This window comes from Danio rerio, chromosome 4 (assembly GCF_049306965.1).
Source record: "Danio rerio strain Tuebingen ecotype United States chromosome 4, GRCz12tu, whole genome shotgun sequence".
NCBI classification, from domain to species: domain Eukaryota; kingdom Metazoa; phylum Chordata; class Actinopteri; order Cypriniformes; family Danionidae; genus Danio; species Danio rerio.
The window spans coordinates 38656096-38665000 of NC_133179.1; the positions used below are offsets into that span (position 1 = coordinate 38656096).

Sequence of the window (8905 nt, forward strand, 5' to 3'; positions counted from 1 at the left end):
AAGCGTTGGCTATTTAAATCAGCTGCCAAATGAAGCACTTCGAAAAGCTTACAGCACCTGGTATTCCCAGGCGGTCTCCCATCCAAGTACTAACCAGGCCCGACCCTGCTTTACTTCCGAGTTCAGATGAGATCGGGCATTTCCAGGGTGGTATGGCCGTAAGCGAAAGAGGCTGTCAAGCGTTGGCTATTTAAATCAGCTGCCAAATGAAGCACTTCGAAAAGCTTACAGCACCTGGTATTCCCAGGCGGTCTCCCATCCAAGTACTAACCAGGCCCGACCCTGCTTTACTTCCGAGTTCAGATGAGATCGGGCATTTCCAGGGTGGTATGGCCGTAAGCGAAAGAGGCTGTCAAGCGTTGGCTATTTAAATCAGCTGCCAAATGAAGCACTTCGAAAAGCTTACAGCACCTGGTATTCCCAGGCGGTCTCCCATCCAAGTACTAACCAGGCCCGACCCTGCTTTACTTCCGAGTTCAGATGAGATCGGGCATTTCCAGGGTGGTATGGCCGTAAGCGAAAGAGGCTGTCAAGCGTTGGCTATTTAAATCAGCTGCCAAATGAAGCACTTCGAAAAGCTTACAGCACCTGGTATTCCCAGGCGGTCTCCCATCCAAGTACTAACCAGGCCCGACCCTGCTTTACTTCCGAGTTCAGATGAGATCGGGCATTTCCAGGGTGGTATGGCCGTAAGCGAAAGAGGCTGTCAAGCGTTGGCTATTTAAATCAGCTGCCAAATGAAGCACTTCGAAAAGCTTACAGCACCTGGTATTCCCAGGCGGTCTCCCATCCAAGTACTAACCAGGCCCGACCCTGCTTTACTTCCGAGTTCAGATGAGATCGGGCATTTCCAGGGTGGTATGGCCGTAAGCGAAAGAGGCTGTCAAGCGTTGGCTATTTAAATCAGCTGCCAAATGAAGCACTTCGAAAAGCTTACAGCACCTGGTATTCCCAGGCGGTCTCCCATCCAAGTACTAACCAGGCCCGACCCTGCTTTACTTCCGAGTTCAGATGAGATCGGGCATTTCCAGGGTGGTATGGCCGTAAGCGAAAGAGGCTGTCAAGCGTTGGCTATTTAAATCAGCTGCCAAATGAAGCACTTCGAAAAGCTTACAGCACCTGGTATTCCCAGGCGGTCTCCCATCCAAGTACTAACCAGGCCCGACCCTGCTTTACTTCCGAGTTCAGATGAGATCGGGCATTTCCAGGGTGGTATGGCCGTAAGCGAAAGAGGCTGTCAAGCGTTGGCTATTTAAATCAGCTGCCAAATGAAGCACTTCGAAAAGCTTACAGCACCTGGTATTCCCAGGCGGTCTCCCATCCAAGTACTAACCAGGCCCGACCCTGCTTTACTTCCGAGTTCAGATGAGATCGGGCATTTCCAGGGTGGTATGGCCGTAAGCGAAAGAGGCTGTCAAGCGTTGGCTATTTAAATCAGCTGCCAAATGAAGCACTTCGAAAAGCTTACAGCACCTGGTATTCCCAGGCGGTCTCCCATCCAAGTACTAACCAGGCCCGACCCTGCTTTACTTCCGAGTTCAGATGAGATCGGGCATTTCCAGGGTGGTATGGCCGTAAGCGAAAGAGGCTGTCAAGCGTTGGCTATTTAAATCAGCTGCCAAATGAAGCACTTCGAAAAGCTTACAGCACCTGGTATTCCCAGGCGGTCTCCCATCCAAGTACTAACCAGGCCCGACCCTGCTTTACTTCCGAGTTCAGATGAGATCGGGCATTTCCAGGGTGGTATGGCCGTAAGCGAAAGAGGCTGTCAAGCGTTGGCTATTTAAATCAGCTGCCAAATGAAGCACTTCGAAAAGCTTACAGCACCTGGTATTCCCAGGCGGTCTCCCATCCAAGTACTAACCAGGCCCGACCCTGCTTTACTTCCGAGTTCAGATGAGATCGGGCATTTCCAGGGTGGTATGGCCGTAAGCGAAAGAGGCTGTCAAGCGTTGGCTATTTAAATCAGCTGCCAAATGAAGCACTTCGAAAAGCTTACAGCACCTGGTATTCCCAGGCGGTCTCCCATCCAAGTACTAACCAGGCCCGACCCTGCTTTACTTCCGAGTTCAGATGAGATCGGGCATTTCCAGGGTGGTATGGCCGTAAGCGAAAGAGGCTGTCAAGCGTTGGCTATTTAAATCAGCTGCCAAATGAAGCACTTCGAAAAGCTTACAGCACCTGGTATTCCCAGGCGGTCTCCCATCCAAGTACTAACCAGGCCCGACCCTGCTTTACTTCCGAGTTCAGATGAGATCGGGCATTTCCAGGGTGGTATGGCCGTAAGCGAAAGAGGCTGTCAAGCGTTGGCTATTTAAATCAGCTGCCAAATGAAGCACTTCGAAAAGCTTACAGCACCTGGTATTCCCAGGCGGTCTCCCATCCAAGTACTAACCAGGCCCGACCCTGCTTTACTTCCGAGTTCAGATGAGATCGGGCATTTCCAGGGTGGTATGGCCGTAAGCGAAAGAGGCTGTCAAGCGTTGGCTATTTAAATCAGCTGCCAAATGAAGCACTTCGAAAAGCTTACAGCACCTGGTATTCCCAGGCGGTCTCCCATCCAAGTACTAACCAGGCCCGACCCTGCTTTACTTCCGAGTTCAGATGAGATCGGGCATTTCCAGGGTGGTATGGCCGTAAGCGAAAGAGGCTGTCAAGCGTTGGCTATTTAAATCAGCTGCCAAATGAAGCACTTCGAAAAGCTTACAGCACCTGGTATTCCCAGGCGGTCTCCCATCCAAGTACTAACCAGGCCCGACCCTGCTTTACTTCCGAGTTCAGATGAGATCGGGCATTTCCAGGGTGGTATGGCCGTAAGCGAAAGAGGCTGTCAAGCGTTGGCTATTTAAATCAGCTGCCAAATGAAGCACTTCGAAAAGCTTACAGCACCTGGTATTCCCAGGCGGTCTCCCATCCAAGTACTAACCAGGCCCGACCCTGCTTTACTTCCGAGTTCAGATGAGATCGGGCATTTCCAGGGTGGTATGGCCGTAAGCGAAAGAGGCTGTCAAGCGTTGGCTATTTAAATCAGCTGCCAAATGAAGCACTTCGAAAAGCTTACAGCACCTGGTATTCCCAGGCGGTCTCCCATCCAAGTACTAACCAGGCCCGACCCTGCTTTACTTCCGAGTTCAGATGAGATCGGGCATTTCCAGGGTGGTATGGCCGTAAGCGAAAGAGGCTGTCAAGCGTTGGCTATTTAAATCAGCTGCCAAATGAAGCACTTCGAAAAGCTTACAGCACCTGGTATTCCCAGGCGGTCTCCCATCCAAGTACTAACCAGGCCCGACCCTGCTTTACTTCCGAGTTCAGATGAGATCGGGCATTTCCAGGGTGGTATGGCCGTAAGCGAAAGAGGCTGTCAAGCGTTGGCTATTTAAATCAGCTGCCAAATGAAGCACTTCGAAAAGCTTACAGCACCTGGTATTCCCAGGCGGTCTCCCATCCAAGTACTAACCAGGCCCGACCCTGCTTTACTTCCGAGTTCAGATGAGATCGGGCATTTCCAGGGTGGTATGGCCGTAAGCGAAAGAGGCTGTCAAGCGTTGGCTATTTAAATCAGCTGCCAAATGAAGCACTTCGAAAAGCTTACAGCACCTGGTATTCCCAGGCGGTCTCCCATCCAAGTACTAACCAGGCCCGACCCTGCTTTACTTCCGAGTTCAGATGAGATCGGGCATTTCCAGGGTGGTATGGCCGTAAGCGAAAGAGGCTGTCAAGCGTTGGCTATTTAAATCAGCTGCCAAATGAAGCACTTCGAAAAGCTTACAGCACCTGGTATTCCCAGGCGGTCTCCCATCCAAGTACTAACCAGGCCCGACCCTGCTTTACTTCCGAGTTCAGATGAGATCGGGCATTTCCAGGGTGGTATGGCCGTAAGCGAAAGAGGCTGTCAAGCGTTGGCTATTTAAATCAGCTGCCAAATGAAGCACTTCGAAAAGCTTACAGCACCTGGTATTCCCAGGCGGTCTCCCATCCAAGTACTAACCAGGCCCGACCCTGCTTTACTTCCGAGTTCAGATGAGATCGGGCATTTCCAGGGTGGTATGGCCGTAAGCGAAAGAGGCTGTCAAGCGTTGGCTATTTAAATCAGCTGCCAAATGAAGCACTTCGAAAAGCTTACAGCACCTGGTATTCCCAGGCGGTCTCCCATCCAAGTACTAACCAGGCCCGACCCTGCTTTACTTCCGAGTTCAGATGAGATCGGGCATTTCCAGGGTGGTATGGCCGTAAGCGAAAGAGGCTGTCAAGCGTTGGCTATTTAAATCAGCTGCCAAATGAAGCACTTCGAAAAGCTTACAGCACCTGGTATTCCCAGGCGGTCTCCCATCCAAGTACTAACCAGGCCCGACCCTGCTTTACTTCCGAGTTCAGATGAGATCGGGCATTTCCAGGGTGGTATGGCCGTAAGCGAAAGAGGCTGTCAAGCGTTGGCTATTTAAATCAGCTGCCAAATGAAGCACTTCGAAAAGCTTACAGCACCTGGTATTCCCAGGCGGTCTCCCATCCAAGTACTAACCAGGCCCGACCCTGCTTTACTTCCGAGTTCAGATGAGATCGGGCATTTCCAGGGTGGTATGGCCGTAAGCGAAAGAGGCTGTCAAGCGTTGGCTATTTAAATCAGCTGCCAAATGAAGCACTTCGAAAAGCTTACAGCACCTGGTATTCCCAGGCGGTCTCCCATCCAAGTACTAACCAGGCCCGACCCTGCTTTACTTCCGAGTTCAGATGAGATCGGGCATTTCCAGGGTGGTATGGCCGTAAGCGAAAGAGGCTGTCAAGCGTTGGCTATTTAAATCAGCTGCCAAATGAAGCACTTCGAAAAGCTTACAGCACCTGGTATTCCCAGGCGGTCTCCCATCCAAGTACTAACCAGGCCCGACCCTGCTTTACTTCCGAGTTCAGATGAGATCGGGCATTTCCAGGGTGGTATGGCCGTAAGCGAAAGAGGCTGTCAAGCGTTGGCTATTTAAATCAGCTGCCAAATGAAGCACTTCGAAAAGCTTACAGCACCTGGTATTCCCAGGCGGTCTCCCATCCAAGTACTAACCAGGCCCGACCCTGCTTTACTTCCGAGTTCAGATGAGATCGGGCATTTCCAGGGTGGTATGGCCGTAAGCGAAAGAGGCTGTCAAGCGTTGGCTATTTAAATCAGCTGCCAAATGAAGCACTTCGAAAAGCTTACAGCACCTGGTATTCCCAGGCGGTCTCCCATCCAAGTACTAACCAGGCCCGACCCTGCTTTACTTCCGAGTTCAGATGAGATCGGGCATTTCCAGGGTGGTATGGCCGTAAGCGAAAGAGGCTGTCAAGCGTTGGCTATTTAAATCAGCTGCCAAATGAAGCACTTCGAAAAGCTTACAGCACCTGGTATTCCCAGGCGGTCTCCCATCCAAGTACTAACCAGGCCCGACCCTGCTTTACTTCCGAGTTCAGATGAGATCGGGCATTTCCAGGGTGGTATGGCCGTAAGCGAAAGAGGCTGTCAAGCGTTGGCTATTTAAATCAGCTGCCAAATGAAGCACTTCGAAAAGCTTACAGCACCTGGTATTCCCAGGCGGTCTCCCATCCAAGTACTAACCAGGCCCGACCCTGCTTTACTTCCGAGTTCAGATGAGATCGGGCATTTCCAGGGTGGTATGGCCGTAAGCGAAAGAGGCTGTCAAGCGTTGGCTATTTAAATCAGCTGCCAAATGAAGCACTTCGAAAAGCTTACAGCACCTGGTATTCCCAGGCGGTCTCCCATCCAAGTACTAACCAGGCCCGACCCTGCTTTACTTCCGAGTTCAGATGAGATCGGGCATTTCCAGGGTGGTATGGCCGTAAGCGAAAGAGGCTGTCAAGCGTTGGCTATTTAAATCAGCTGCCAAATGAAGCACTTCGAAAAGCTTACAGCACCTGGTATTCCCAGGCGGTCTCCCATCCAAGTACTAACCAGGCCCGACCCTGCTTTACTTCCGAGTTCAGATGAGATCGGGCATTTCCAGGGTGGTATGGCCGTAAGCGAAAGAGGCTGTCAAGCGTTGGCTATTTAAATCAGCTGCCAAATGAAGCACTTCGAAAAGCTTACAGCACCTGGTATTCCCAGGCGGTCTCCCATCCAAGTACTAACCAGGCCCGACCCTGCTTTACTTCCGAGTTCAGATGAGATCGGGCATTTCCAGGGTGGTATGGCCGTAAGCGAAAGAGGCTGTCAAGCGTTGGCTATTTAAATCAGCTGCCAAATGAAGCACTTCGAAAAGCTTACAGCACCTGGTATTCCCAGGCGGTCTCCCATCCAAGTACTAACCAGGCCCGACCCTGCTTTACTTCCGAGTTCAGATGAGATCGGGCATTTCCAGGGTGGTATGGCCGTAAGCGAAAGAGGCTGTCAAGCGTTGGCTATTTAAATCAGCTGCCAAATGAAGCACTTCGAAAAGCTTACAGCACCTGGTATTCCCAGGCGGTCTCCCATCCAAGTACTAACCAGGCCCGACCCTGCTTTACTTCCGAGTTCAGATGAGATCGGGCATTTCCAGGGTGGTATGGCCGTAAGCGAAAGAGGCTGTCAAGCGTTGGCTATTTAAATCAGCTGCCAAATGAAGCACTTCGAAAAGCTTACAGCACCTGGTATTCCCAGGCGGTCTCCCATCCAAGTACTAACCAGGCCCGACCCTGCTTTACTTCCGAGTTCAGATGAGATCGGGCATTTCCAGGGTGGTATGGCCGTAAGCGAAAGAGGCTGTCAAGCGTTGGCTATTTAAATCAGCTGCCAAATGAAGCACTTCGAAAAGCTTACAGCACCTGGTATTCCCAGGCGGTCTCCCATCCAAGTACTAACCAGGCCCGACCCTGCTTTACTTCCGAGTTCAGATGAGATCGGGCATTTCCAGGGTGGTATGGCCGTAAGCGAAAGAGGCTGTCAAGCGTTGGCTATTTAAATCAGCTGCCAAATGAAGCACTTCGAAAAGCTTACAGCACCTGGTATTCCCAGGCGGTCTCCCATCCAAGTACTAACCAGGCCCGACCCTGCTTTACTTCCGAGTTCAGATGAGATCGGGCATTTCCAGGGTGGTATGGCCGTAAGCGAAAGAGGCTGTCAAGCGTTGGCTATTTAAATCAGCTGCCAAATGAAGCASTTCGAAAAGCTTACAGCACCTGGTATTCCCAGGCGGTCTCCCATCCAAGTACTAACCAGGCCCGACCCTGCTTTACTTCCGAGTTCAGATGAGATCGGGCATTTCCAGGGTGGTATGGCCGTAAGCGAAAGAGGCTGTCAAGCGTTGGCTATTTAAATCAGCTGCCAAATGAAGCACTTCGAAAAGCTTACAGCACCTGGTATTCCCAGGCGGTCTCCCATCCAAGTACTAACCAGGCCCGACCCTGCTTTACTTCCGAGTTCAGATGAGATCGGGCATTTCCAGGGTGGTATGGCCGTAAGCGAAAGAGGCTGTCAAGCGTTGGCTATTTAAATCAGCTGCCAAATGAAGCACTTCGAAAAGCTTACAGCACCTGGTATTCCCAGGCGGTCTCCCATCCAAGTACTAACCAGGCCCGACCCTGCTTTACTTCCGAGTTCAGATGAGATCGGGCATTTCCAGGGTGGTATGGCCGTAAGCGAAAGAGGCTGTCAAGCGTTGGCTATTTAAATCAGCTGCCAAATGAAGCACTTCRRAAAGCTTACAGCACCTGGTATTCCCAGGCGGTCTCCCATCCAAGTACTAACCAGGCCCGACCCTGCTTTACTTCCGAGTTCAGATGAGATCGGGCATTTCCAGGGTGGTATGGCCGTAAGCGAAAGAGGCTGTCAAGCGTTGGCTATTTAAATCAGCTGCCAAATGAAGCACTTCGAAAAGCTTACAGCACCTGGTATTCCCAGGCGGTCTCCCATCCAAGTACTAACCAGGCCCGACCCTGCTTTACTTCCGAGTTCAGATGAGATCGGGCATTTCCAGGGTGGTATGGCCGTAAGCGAAAGAGGCTGTCAAGCGTTGGCTATTTAAATCAGCTGCCAAATGAAGCACTTCGAAAAGCTTACAGCACCTGGTATTCCCAGGCGGTCTCCCATCCAAGTACTAACCAGGCCCGACCCTGCTTTACTTCCGAGTTCAGATGAGATCGGGCATTTCCAGGGTGGTATGGCCGTAAGCGAAAGAGGCTGTCAAGCGTTGGCTATTTAAATCAGCTGCCAAATGAAGCACTTCGAAAAGCTTACAGCACCTGGTATTCCCAGGCGGTCTCCCATCCAAGTACTAACCAGGCCCGACCCTGCTTTACTTCCGAGTTCAGATGAGATCGGGCATTTCCAGGGTGGTATGGCCGTAAGCGAAAGAGGCTGTCAAGCGTTGGCTATTTAAATCAGCTGCCAAATGAAGCACTTCGAAAAGCTTACAGCACCTGGTATTCCCAGGCGGTCTCCCATCCAAGTACTAACCAGGCCCGACCCTGCTTTACTTCCGAGTTCAGATGAGATCGGGCATTTCCAGGGTGGTATGGCCGTAAGCGAAAGAGGCTGTCAAGCGTTGGCTATTTAAATCAGCTGCCAAATGAAGCACTTCGAAAAGCTTACAGCACCTGGTATTCCCAGGCGGTCTCCCATCCAAGTACTAACCAGGCCCGACCCTGCTTTACTTCCGAGTTCAGATGAGATCGGGCATTTCCAGGGTGGTATGGCCGTAAGCGAAAGAGGCTGTCAAGCGTTGGCTATTTAAATCAGCTGCCAAATGAAGCACTTCGAAAAGCTTACAGCACCTGGTATTCCCAGGCGGTCTCCCATCCAAGTACTAACCAGGCCCGACCCTGCTTTACTTCCGAGTTCAGATGAGATCGGGCATTTCCAGGGTGGTATGGCCGTAAGCGAAAGAGGCTGTCAAGCGTTGGCTATTTAAATCAGCTGCCAAATGAAGCACTTCGGAAAGCTTACAGC

General features: G+C 51.4%; 51 non-coding genes across 51 annotated transcripts in view; all 51 read right to left on the reverse strand.

Annotated features, from left to right (window-relative positions):
• Nucleotides 1-45: 45 nt before the first annotated feature.
• LOC137492830 (5S ribosomal RNA) lies at nucleotides 46-164 on the reverse strand. The gene has a single exon (XR_011012803.2). It is a non-coding gene; the product is annotated as a 5S ribosomal RNA (ribosomal RNA).
• A 58-nt stretch (nucleotides 165-222) lies between these two features.
• Nucleotides 223-341, reverse strand: LOC137491808 (5S ribosomal RNA). Its single transcript, XR_011011780.1, has one exon. It is a non-coding gene; the product is annotated as a 5S ribosomal RNA (ribosomal RNA).
• Nucleotides 342-399: 58 nt separating this feature from the next.
• Nucleotides 400-518, reverse strand: LOC137491809 (5S ribosomal RNA). The gene has a single exon (XR_011011781.1). It is a non-coding gene; the product is annotated as a 5S ribosomal RNA (ribosomal RNA).
• A 58-nt stretch (nucleotides 519-576) lies between these two features.
• LOC137493641 (5S ribosomal RNA) lies at nucleotides 577-695 on the reverse strand. The gene has a single exon (XR_011013616.2). It is a non-coding gene; the product is annotated as a 5S ribosomal RNA (ribosomal RNA).
• A 58-nt stretch (nucleotides 696-753) lies between these two features.
• LOC137491810 (5S ribosomal RNA) lies at nucleotides 754-872 on the reverse strand. The gene has a single exon (XR_011011782.1). It is a non-coding gene; the product is annotated as a 5S ribosomal RNA (ribosomal RNA).
• A 58-nt stretch (nucleotides 873-930) lies between these two features.
• LOC137491811 (5S ribosomal RNA) lies at nucleotides 931-1049 on the reverse strand. Its single transcript, XR_011011783.1, has one exon. It is a non-coding gene; the product is annotated as a 5S ribosomal RNA (ribosomal RNA).
• A 58-nt stretch (nucleotides 1050-1107) lies between these two features.
• Nucleotides 1108-1226, reverse strand: LOC137491812 (5S ribosomal RNA). The gene has a single exon (XR_011011784.1). It is a non-coding gene; the product is annotated as a 5S ribosomal RNA (ribosomal RNA).
• Nucleotides 1227-1284: 58 nt separating this feature from the next.
• Nucleotides 1285-1403, reverse strand: LOC137491813 (5S ribosomal RNA). Its single transcript, XR_011011785.1, has one exon. It is a non-coding gene; the product is annotated as a 5S ribosomal RNA (ribosomal RNA).
• Nucleotides 1404-1461: 58 nt separating this feature from the next.
• On the reverse strand, nucleotides 1462-1580 carry LOC137491814 (5S ribosomal RNA). Its single transcript, XR_011011786.1, has one exon. It is a non-coding gene; the product is annotated as a 5S ribosomal RNA (ribosomal RNA).
• Nucleotides 1581-1638: 58 nt separating this feature from the next.
• On the reverse strand, nucleotides 1639-1757 carry LOC137491815 (5S ribosomal RNA). Its single transcript, XR_011011787.1, has one exon. It is a non-coding gene; the product is annotated as a 5S ribosomal RNA (ribosomal RNA).
• Nucleotides 1758-1815: 58 nt separating this feature from the next.
• LOC137491817 (5S ribosomal RNA) lies at nucleotides 1816-1934 on the reverse strand. The gene has a single exon (XR_011011789.1). It is a non-coding gene; the product is annotated as a 5S ribosomal RNA (ribosomal RNA).
• A 58-nt stretch (nucleotides 1935-1992) lies between these two features.
• On the reverse strand, nucleotides 1993-2111 carry LOC137491818 (5S ribosomal RNA). The gene has a single exon (XR_011011790.1). It is a non-coding gene; the product is annotated as a 5S ribosomal RNA (ribosomal RNA).
• A 58-nt stretch (nucleotides 2112-2169) lies between these two features.
• LOC137491819 (5S ribosomal RNA) lies at nucleotides 2170-2288 on the reverse strand. Its single transcript, XR_011011791.1, has one exon. It is a non-coding gene; the product is annotated as a 5S ribosomal RNA (ribosomal RNA).
• A 58-nt stretch (nucleotides 2289-2346) lies between these two features.
• On the reverse strand, nucleotides 2347-2465 carry LOC137491820 (5S ribosomal RNA). The gene has a single exon (XR_011011792.1). It is a non-coding gene; the product is annotated as a 5S ribosomal RNA (ribosomal RNA).
• A 58-nt stretch (nucleotides 2466-2523) lies between these two features.
• LOC137491821 (5S ribosomal RNA) lies at nucleotides 2524-2642 on the reverse strand. Its single transcript, XR_011011793.1, has one exon. It is a non-coding gene; the product is annotated as a 5S ribosomal RNA (ribosomal RNA).
• A 58-nt stretch (nucleotides 2643-2700) lies between these two features.
• On the reverse strand, nucleotides 2701-2819 carry LOC137491822 (5S ribosomal RNA). The gene has a single exon (XR_011011794.1). It is a non-coding gene; the product is annotated as a 5S ribosomal RNA (ribosomal RNA).
• A 58-nt stretch (nucleotides 2820-2877) lies between these two features.
• LOC137493831 (5S ribosomal RNA) lies at nucleotides 2878-2996 on the reverse strand. Its single transcript, XR_011013805.2, has one exon. It is a non-coding gene; the product is annotated as a 5S ribosomal RNA (ribosomal RNA).
• Nucleotides 2997-3054: 58 nt separating this feature from the next.
• Nucleotides 3055-3173, reverse strand: LOC137491823 (5S ribosomal RNA). Its single transcript, XR_011011795.1, has one exon. It is a non-coding gene; the product is annotated as a 5S ribosomal RNA (ribosomal RNA).
• A 58-nt stretch (nucleotides 3174-3231) lies between these two features.
• Nucleotides 3232-3350, reverse strand: LOC137491824 (5S ribosomal RNA). Its single transcript, XR_011011796.1, has one exon. It is a non-coding gene; the product is annotated as a 5S ribosomal RNA (ribosomal RNA).
• Nucleotides 3351-3408: 58 nt separating this feature from the next.
• On the reverse strand, nucleotides 3409-3527 carry LOC137491825 (5S ribosomal RNA). The gene has a single exon (XR_011011797.1). It is a non-coding gene; the product is annotated as a 5S ribosomal RNA (ribosomal RNA).
• A 58-nt stretch (nucleotides 3528-3585) lies between these two features.
• On the reverse strand, nucleotides 3586-3704 carry LOC137491826 (5S ribosomal RNA). The gene has a single exon (XR_011011798.1). It is a non-coding gene; the product is annotated as a 5S ribosomal RNA (ribosomal RNA).
• A 58-nt stretch (nucleotides 3705-3762) lies between these two features.
• On the reverse strand, nucleotides 3763-3881 carry LOC137491828 (5S ribosomal RNA). The gene has a single exon (XR_011011800.1). It is a non-coding gene; the product is annotated as a 5S ribosomal RNA (ribosomal RNA).
• Nucleotides 3882-3939: 58 nt separating this feature from the next.
• LOC137491829 (5S ribosomal RNA) lies at nucleotides 3940-4058 on the reverse strand. The gene has a single exon (XR_011011801.1). It is a non-coding gene; the product is annotated as a 5S ribosomal RNA (ribosomal RNA).
• A 58-nt stretch (nucleotides 4059-4116) lies between these two features.
• LOC137491830 (5S ribosomal RNA) lies at nucleotides 4117-4235 on the reverse strand. The gene has a single exon (XR_011011802.1). It is a non-coding gene; the product is annotated as a 5S ribosomal RNA (ribosomal RNA).
• A 58-nt stretch (nucleotides 4236-4293) lies between these two features.
• Nucleotides 4294-4412, reverse strand: LOC137491831 (5S ribosomal RNA). Its single transcript, XR_011011803.1, has one exon. It is a non-coding gene; the product is annotated as a 5S ribosomal RNA (ribosomal RNA).
• A 58-nt stretch (nucleotides 4413-4470) lies between these two features.
• On the reverse strand, nucleotides 4471-4589 carry LOC137491832 (5S ribosomal RNA). Its single transcript, XR_011011804.1, has one exon. It is a non-coding gene; the product is annotated as a 5S ribosomal RNA (ribosomal RNA).
• A 58-nt stretch (nucleotides 4590-4647) lies between these two features.
• LOC137491833 (5S ribosomal RNA) lies at nucleotides 4648-4766 on the reverse strand. The gene has a single exon (XR_011011805.1). It is a non-coding gene; the product is annotated as a 5S ribosomal RNA (ribosomal RNA).
• A 58-nt stretch (nucleotides 4767-4824) lies between these two features.
• On the reverse strand, nucleotides 4825-4943 carry LOC137491834 (5S ribosomal RNA). Its single transcript, XR_011011806.1, has one exon. It is a non-coding gene; the product is annotated as a 5S ribosomal RNA (ribosomal RNA).
• A 58-nt stretch (nucleotides 4944-5001) lies between these two features.
• On the reverse strand, nucleotides 5002-5120 carry LOC137491835 (5S ribosomal RNA). The gene has a single exon (XR_011011807.1). It is a non-coding gene; the product is annotated as a 5S ribosomal RNA (ribosomal RNA).
• Nucleotides 5121-5178: 58 nt separating this feature from the next.
• Nucleotides 5179-5297, reverse strand: LOC137491836 (5S ribosomal RNA). The gene has a single exon (XR_011011808.1). It is a non-coding gene; the product is annotated as a 5S ribosomal RNA (ribosomal RNA).
• Nucleotides 5298-5355: 58 nt separating this feature from the next.
• LOC137491837 (5S ribosomal RNA) lies at nucleotides 5356-5474 on the reverse strand. Its single transcript, XR_011011809.1, has one exon. It is a non-coding gene; the product is annotated as a 5S ribosomal RNA (ribosomal RNA).
• Nucleotides 5475-5532: 58 nt separating this feature from the next.
• Nucleotides 5533-5651, reverse strand: LOC137491839 (5S ribosomal RNA). Its single transcript, XR_011011811.1, has one exon. It is a non-coding gene; the product is annotated as a 5S ribosomal RNA (ribosomal RNA).
• A 58-nt stretch (nucleotides 5652-5709) lies between these two features.
• LOC137491840 (5S ribosomal RNA) lies at nucleotides 5710-5828 on the reverse strand. Its single transcript, XR_011011812.1, has one exon. It is a non-coding gene; the product is annotated as a 5S ribosomal RNA (ribosomal RNA).
• A 58-nt stretch (nucleotides 5829-5886) lies between these two features.
• Nucleotides 5887-6005, reverse strand: LOC137491841 (5S ribosomal RNA). Its single transcript, XR_011011813.1, has one exon. It is a non-coding gene; the product is annotated as a 5S ribosomal RNA (ribosomal RNA).
• A 58-nt stretch (nucleotides 6006-6063) lies between these two features.
• LOC137493677 (5S ribosomal RNA) lies at nucleotides 6064-6182 on the reverse strand. The gene has a single exon (XR_011013652.2). It is a non-coding gene; the product is annotated as a 5S ribosomal RNA (ribosomal RNA).
• A 58-nt stretch (nucleotides 6183-6240) lies between these two features.
• Nucleotides 6241-6359, reverse strand: LOC137493492 (5S ribosomal RNA). The gene has a single exon (XR_011013464.2). It is a non-coding gene; the product is annotated as a 5S ribosomal RNA (ribosomal RNA).
• Nucleotides 6360-6417: 58 nt separating this feature from the next.
• Nucleotides 6418-6536, reverse strand: LOC137491842 (5S ribosomal RNA). The gene has a single exon (XR_011011814.1). It is a non-coding gene; the product is annotated as a 5S ribosomal RNA (ribosomal RNA).
• A 58-nt stretch (nucleotides 6537-6594) lies between these two features.
• Nucleotides 6595-6713, reverse strand: LOC137491843 (5S ribosomal RNA). Its single transcript, XR_011011815.1, has one exon. It is a non-coding gene; the product is annotated as a 5S ribosomal RNA (ribosomal RNA).
• A 58-nt stretch (nucleotides 6714-6771) lies between these two features.
• Nucleotides 6772-6890, reverse strand: LOC137493870 (5S ribosomal RNA). Its single transcript, XR_011013845.2, has one exon. It is a non-coding gene; the product is annotated as a 5S ribosomal RNA (ribosomal RNA).
• Nucleotides 6891-6948: 58 nt separating this feature from the next.
• On the reverse strand, nucleotides 6949-7067 carry LOC137491844 (5S ribosomal RNA). Its single transcript, XR_011011816.1, has one exon. It is a non-coding gene; the product is annotated as a 5S ribosomal RNA (ribosomal RNA).
• Nucleotides 7068-7125: 58 nt separating this feature from the next.
• On the reverse strand, nucleotides 7126-7244 carry LOC137491845 (5S ribosomal RNA). Its single transcript, XR_011011817.1, has one exon. It is a non-coding gene; the product is annotated as a 5S ribosomal RNA (ribosomal RNA).
• Nucleotides 7245-7302: 58 nt separating this feature from the next.
• Nucleotides 7303-7421, reverse strand: LOC137493757 (5S ribosomal RNA). The gene has a single exon (XR_011013732.2). It is a non-coding gene; the product is annotated as a 5S ribosomal RNA (ribosomal RNA).
• A 58-nt stretch (nucleotides 7422-7479) lies between these two features.
• Nucleotides 7480-7598, reverse strand: LOC137491846 (5S ribosomal RNA). The gene has a single exon (XR_011011818.1). It is a non-coding gene; the product is annotated as a 5S ribosomal RNA (ribosomal RNA).
• A 58-nt stretch (nucleotides 7599-7656) lies between these two features.
• On the reverse strand, nucleotides 7657-7775 carry LOC137491847 (5S ribosomal RNA). The gene has a single exon (XR_011011819.1). It is a non-coding gene; the product is annotated as a 5S ribosomal RNA (ribosomal RNA).
• Nucleotides 7776-7833: 58 nt separating this feature from the next.
• On the reverse strand, nucleotides 7834-7952 carry LOC137491848 (5S ribosomal RNA). Its single transcript, XR_011011820.1, has one exon. It is a non-coding gene; the product is annotated as a 5S ribosomal RNA (ribosomal RNA).
• Nucleotides 7953-8010: 58 nt separating this feature from the next.
• Nucleotides 8011-8129, reverse strand: LOC137491850 (5S ribosomal RNA). The gene has a single exon (XR_011011822.1). It is a non-coding gene; the product is annotated as a 5S ribosomal RNA (ribosomal RNA).
• A 58-nt stretch (nucleotides 8130-8187) lies between these two features.
• On the reverse strand, nucleotides 8188-8306 carry LOC137491851 (5S ribosomal RNA). The gene has a single exon (XR_011011823.1). It is a non-coding gene; the product is annotated as a 5S ribosomal RNA (ribosomal RNA).
• A 58-nt stretch (nucleotides 8307-8364) lies between these two features.
• LOC137493975 (5S ribosomal RNA) lies at nucleotides 8365-8483 on the reverse strand. Its single transcript, XR_011013950.2, has one exon. It is a non-coding gene; the product is annotated as a 5S ribosomal RNA (ribosomal RNA).
• Nucleotides 8484-8541: 58 nt separating this feature from the next.
• On the reverse strand, nucleotides 8542-8660 carry LOC137491852 (5S ribosomal RNA). The gene has a single exon (XR_011011824.1). It is a non-coding gene; the product is annotated as a 5S ribosomal RNA (ribosomal RNA).
• Nucleotides 8661-8718: 58 nt separating this feature from the next.
• Nucleotides 8719-8837, reverse strand: LOC137491853 (5S ribosomal RNA). Its single transcript, XR_011011825.1, has one exon. It is a non-coding gene; the product is annotated as a 5S ribosomal RNA (ribosomal RNA).
• Nucleotides 8838-8895: 58 nt separating this feature from the next.
• Nucleotides 8896-8905, reverse strand: part of LOC137494106 (5S ribosomal RNA) — a 119-nt gene continuing 109 nt past the window's right edge. Inside the window, exon 1 of the ribosomal RNA XR_011014081.2 lies at nucleotides 8896-8905. This exon is cut by the window's right edge and continues 109 nt beyond it. This is a non-coding gene — a ribosomal RNA (5S ribosomal RNA).